Below are 6000 nucleotides of genomic sequence, written 5' to 3' on the forward strand. Positions count from 1 at the left end.
TGTGATATTTTTTTTTTTTTTGGATACATGTTATTACTGTACAAATGATTACTTGGTGGTGTGTGTTCTCAGATTGCAAACAAGTGTACATAAATAGTTTCATGTTTTAACAAAGTAAATGTAATATTTAAAATACCTATTAACACTGCTTGGAAAATAAAAGAGGTGTGAAAACATTAAATGCATGTGCCTTTTATATTAATATTGGATCCTCTAAGAGTGAACATAATCCTGCATCTAAAACAATATTGTAAGGTATGAATACTCTGTTTATTTGCAATGAAGGCAAATTTTATTGTTGTGTTATAAACCAAATGTTAACCTACTCTAAGTGCCGTTCAGGCACAGAAGGCACAAATGCTGCTGATCCACATAATAAGCATCACGTGTATTCATTAAAGCTCCTTTTTTCCTTTTATGAGAAAGAAGTGACTAATAGATAGATTTCAGGCAGAAGTAGATGAAGCATGTGTATGTGTCAGGGCTGGAGTGTGCATTTTCATGTGTTAATTGAGTTAATATTCCAAAAAGTCAAAATGAGATTGTGTTCACTTGTTTTCAGGGAAAAAAAAAACAACTCACGCATCATTTGTCTAAATTAGTAACCTCTGCACTGCTGAATCCGACTAATAATTGGCATAATATTACTTTTAGATGCTGCATGTATATGAGGATATTTGGCTTGATCTTACTTAATATTTTTCATTAATAGCCCAGAAGAGGGAGTAAACAACATATTTATGGAATTTAGATGTCAAAATGAGGAGAATTGTGAATGTCAGTGAGAACAAGAAAATAGAAGATTCCTGTTTAGTGGAGCACAAGTTAATGTAGCTTTAGCAAAAATAATGCAAAACCGTCGAGTTGTTGCTTTGGGTAACAGTGGACAGGATATTAGACATGAAGTTGTACTTTGCTTTCACATTAAAAAAAATGCAAACATTAAAAGCTGCTGTCACAGAGCAGGGGGATATAATTGGTGTAATCTGGTTTCACTGACACTTTCCTTTCTGCTTACCTTCCCACAAGGAAGGCATTAACTAATTAAAGTGCACAGAAGAACAGGAAAAATGATCAGGAGCCTGCAGGGATGGGCTTAAGGAAGATTAACTTGTAGCTATGTGGCTTTGTTAGTCTATAGCTGAAGAGTGAGGTTAGGGAGGGAGGGAAGCACTACGTTTACAAACGTAGTGTAAGGGGGAGAGGAGTTAGAGGGAGTGGTAGAAGGAAGGACAGACATCTTTGGGAAAGGGGAAGATGCTCAAGGCAAAGCTTTGTGCGGGGAATACGAGGCTGGGTAATGTTCTCACCTCCCAAGTGTGGGAAGTCTTACCGTGTAAGGCTGTTAAAAACCAGACTGGCCCAAAGGCTAACAAATGCACGGTGAAGGGCAACCTGCGTTCAGTGATCAGCTGAATCAATAACGTCTTTTCCATTTACAGCTTCTGTTGTTGTAGTAATAATAATAAAATGTAATAAGCTTCAGAGGCTTTAATGGACAGGAGTCTGCAATATTTGTAATGAAGCTGAGTGGTGGTGAGCTATGTGAAACTAACGTGTGTATATATATATATATATAGCTCTACAGTGGACTTTTTTCTCCATTATGTGATATTTCTATTTTTTTAAATGAAAGTTACTGTACAACATTGATCTATGTCTCAAGTCACATAGACAAAGGCCCACATCTCTCTTGAAAGACCTTATCCATCCTACCCCACTGCAGACTTCAGCCTTCGTAATGCTCGTGGGACCAAGCCTGGCAATCGAGAAGACGTCAAACGAACGACTCCTCCCATGCTGCTCACCAAGGACGCTGACGTGTTGAAACGGGCAGGGTGAAAACAGACGGATGTACTGGAAATGCACATGATAAAAGTGATGACGCTACTCAGTGACTGGATTTCGTTATCAGACTAAACCGAAACTGCTCAGGCCTGATAATTCTGCAAGTTTTCCATGTGTAGGCCTTTATACCTCTTGGTCTGCAGCACACTTACAAGTACCTCATGGGCCACTCCGTCCCGCTGCAGTACAGGTAGCTCTATCTGAGATGGGAACTAAGGGATGAATTTTCCTTCTTCCTGAGCTCCACTGGCTGCAGTTCAGTTATCTCAGAAAATCCCACGTACCCACCTAAGGTAGCTGTGGCTCCAGAAATGAGCTGCTAGTCAAAAGACCTTTCATTTGGTATTCTTGTGATAGGAATGGTCTAATGGAAATAGAAGAGCTATAGTACGTAAATGTTAAAAACTTAGTTCTGTCATCTCAACAGCAAACTTCTCTGGAAGGGTGAAATAGTTTCATTTGTCTCGGTCTTCTTGCAACTTCTTGACAAAGAAACATAATGGTTGAAACACCTTTGCTGAGTTTATTTAAATAGTGGATTTTTTTTTTCCCTTTTTGACTAAGGGCAAGAAAGACCAGTGTTAGATTAGCAGCTGGTTTTTAGTCCTTTAATCTGTTAGCAAATCCTTTAATTTACCACAGTGGTGCTTATTTGATGCCTGCAACAAATAATTGTTAAAAACTTACGGCTATTTTCAGGTTTGGTTGTTTTTCATGGGCGTTTTTTGTACCAGGCTTAAGCATAGACAAGCCCATAAGTTGCCCTGTGCACTCATGTACAGTGGTGACACGAGTTAAATTACAAAGTTACTAGAAATTAATGTTTTTTGGTAACTACAGGGGACTTTAATTGGAAACTATGTTAATCGCATAGTAATTCTCTTTACCTCATCTGCATTATCTCCTGAAAACTGTGCAATTAATTTGTGTCATCACTGTTGCTGCTGCTGCCTTCAAACACAAACCAAATGAGCATTAGTTACTCACACACCCAGCAGTGGCCTATTTTCTTAAAGGAATTCCACAAATCGCTGGCTGATTACTCGTTTGCCAGATGGAACCAGACTGCACGTACCACAGAAGGTGGCAAATAGCAGCTCTCTTCAAAGTCTGAGCTTTTAATAGCCTCTTTTTTTGTTTCTGCCATTTCCCTTTTCCTTAGAAGGAACACTTCTTTGTGTGTTTATACTACTATTAGCTTGGCACAACCTCAGGACTCTCAATGATTAGCTGGGACTCTGCCTTCTCCTTCTAGCAAAGATACTGGCCTCATTTTTCAAACTGATGTGAGACCTCGGGGTCCTCTTTGACTTGCCTCTAGCTGACCAGTGACCAAAACCCCATCACACTCGGAACAGAAGGTGAACGTGTTGGTGTTTGTCCCTCCTCAAGCAGCACTGGGACTGGCGGCTCGGGTAGCCCTGGGGTGGAAGGTAAAGGGTCTCTCCGTGTGATCTGGCTGTGCACTTCTTCCATGGGAAAAACCCACCAGCCACCACAACCCTTTCCCGTTGGCTCTGCGGCCACTGGCAGCTCAAGCCAAACTCACCGCCTTTAAAAACACCTTTGGCCACCACCGACCTTCCCTGCAGGCAGTCACAAAAGGCAGCGGCTGATTTCTGACAGCTTTCCAGCCCTAAGTCTTAGGCTGGTCTGGAGACTGCTGGAGAAAGCCAGTGTGCTGGTTTAACTCCCTGGGGAAGAAGCCAGCAGCCCCCTCGGGGATGGCTTTCGGAAAAGATGAGGCTGGAAGGCTGGTTGTGCCCCAGAATGACTCATGAAATAGAAATTTCCAAAGTGGCTGTTTAGGAGAGGTGGTTATTTACTAATGCTGGTAGAGACAACTGACCTCAGAGAGAACCAGAGCCTGGAGAACTGTAGACCATCTTCCAGAAGACCTAAAAACGGAAAGGTACTCAAGACCATTACTAAATGAGTGCCCATCTGTGGCTACCAGCAGAATTGCTGGTTTGTGATGCCTTTCTTTAAAGACTTGTTTTCCCTCTTGCCAGTCCCCAATGCTTCAGCAGAGCTGTAAAACTGAGGCTGCCCTAATTTGTTGCTGAAGCTCCCCAAGCAGCTCTGTCCCTGTGAGAACAGCTAGGTGGGAGGCCCCCAAGCACATCTCCCTTGGCAGTTACATTTTTCCCACAGTGTTAATGAGACACCCCTGAGCAACAAGAACATGAGTAGGTAACTAAGAATACGTAAAGGCAGCTGCCCTATTTTCTTGCAGGTGCGGTGGCAACTGGTGTTGAGGTGACGCCACGCATCCCCTCATCTGATTTTCAAAGCCAACGCTGGCTTCGTGTTCTGAACAACACCCGCTCTTCCCTGGTTCCTGTACAAGACAAGACTGAGTGAGTCCGGATCTGTTCGTGGTGAGTTCACTGGCTCCCAGAGGAGCCTACACGACCTTGCACTTATAAAACAATGTGGCAAATACACCTGATTGACATTTAGCATGGTGACATGCTCCTTGGTTAAAGCAGTAACAGCAAACAAGTGGTTGCTCTACATACATTAAATGGTACTTAAACATCAGGTTCATTTCTCTGCAATTGGCATGAAAATGCAGTTGGAAAACAGGGAGTGTGGATGTGAAGGAAGGAATCCCCCTCCTCCCCTGAGCGCTGCCTGGCTGTGCGATGGCCATGGGCAGAGTCTGCCACTGCCTGGCTTACACGTTTTTTACTGTAAGGGAAGTATTTTGTGTAGGGGTTTTTTTCTTTAACTTACCCCTCCAAACCCAGAAGTGTTGGGAATGAGAAGCAGGCAAGCAGTTCAGTTACGGACAATGCAGCCAGAAGGACACAACAGGGTATTTGGGGAGGCAGGGAAGGGATCTCTTGTTTGCCATTAATTACAGTAAGAAAATTGACTCACTCTGGAGACCTGATTTATTTCCAGAGTTATTGACAATCTCTTAACTGGAATGATGGAATGAAAAGCAACTGTCAGTGAGTTATGAAAGGTCAATAACACCACAAATGAATACAAACAGCATATTTGAAATCCAGCCCACTCTGTGTTCTGTTTATGCAACAATTTCACCCAAGGTGATACAGCTTTTCGGGGAGGCTGGAGCATCAGATCTTCTTGTGCTGCCAGGAGCCTCCAAGAGGGCAGAATATGCCAGGTTACGTTACGGTCCTTTACCACCCCGCAGTTGGTTACTATGGGCCTATGGATGCATTTCTCCTTCCCAGTGCATGGAGCGCATTTCCCTAGCCCTGCGCGGAAGGCTGCGGAGCACAGTCAGGTATAACGTACAGCAGTATTTCAGCCGAATGCTCCTTACGCGATCCCTACGGCTGGAGCCTCTGGCAGCCCACAGCTGCTTTCTGGCAGCACAAAGGTGTTACAGCCTCCCACCATCTTGGTTAGGTCATGCCAACTTTATGTAAAGCGGGTCTTAAAATGCTGGTAACTTATTTGCATTGGCAAAAAGATGTAAAGAGGCATTCGAGGGAGTCAGGATTGAGCCCTGAGTAATCATCGTTTGACCCTATGACTGGGTGTCTTCGTGAGATGGTTTCTGTTGCCTAATTGGATGAACTGAGCTTTATAAACAGTTCCCTTCCCTGTTTGTAAGCAGTTCACAGGCAGCTGTAATTGTTTGCATCCACGGTGTGAATAGTAAAAAGAGCTTTACTTAATGACTGCAGAAGCTCTTCTTGTGTGAGAGCTCTCTGGTATTTATTCACACCAGAATTCACAACGCTTTTGTTTTCTATGAACGCTCCTGCAAATAAAAACTTGCTCACTCTAATGTTTATGAATAAATGTGGTCGTAAATGCCATCAAAGCAAATCAGCAGGGTTTTATTTATGCAAGAAGATGCACAAATAAATGTTTGCTGTTTTTGCCTAGCTCTAGTGGGTGTTTAGGCATGTGTTAAAACCAAGGCTTCGTGGGCTGTCCGCTCAGCATTCACACGTTATTCTTATTTTCCATCCCTTCCTTTCCTACACTGTGATCCTGCCAATGAATCCCTGTGCCCTAAGGGAACATTATTAAAGTCAATGTTTTACGTATTTATCTACATCCAGCAGCTTGCTGGGTCAGCGGGTAAGGTCACGCAGGCTAGTGGGATCACTTGTGGGGTGCCCAGGACTGGGGGCCCTGTACTTAGGCGGACAAGAGGCAAGG

The sequence above is a fragment of the Phaethon aethereus genome (assembly GCF_964289735.1).
Source record: "Phaethon aethereus genome assembly, chromosome: 8".
Taxonomy (NCBI): domain Eukaryota; kingdom Metazoa; phylum Chordata; class Aves; order Phaethontiformes; family Phaethontidae; genus Phaethon; species Phaethon aethereus.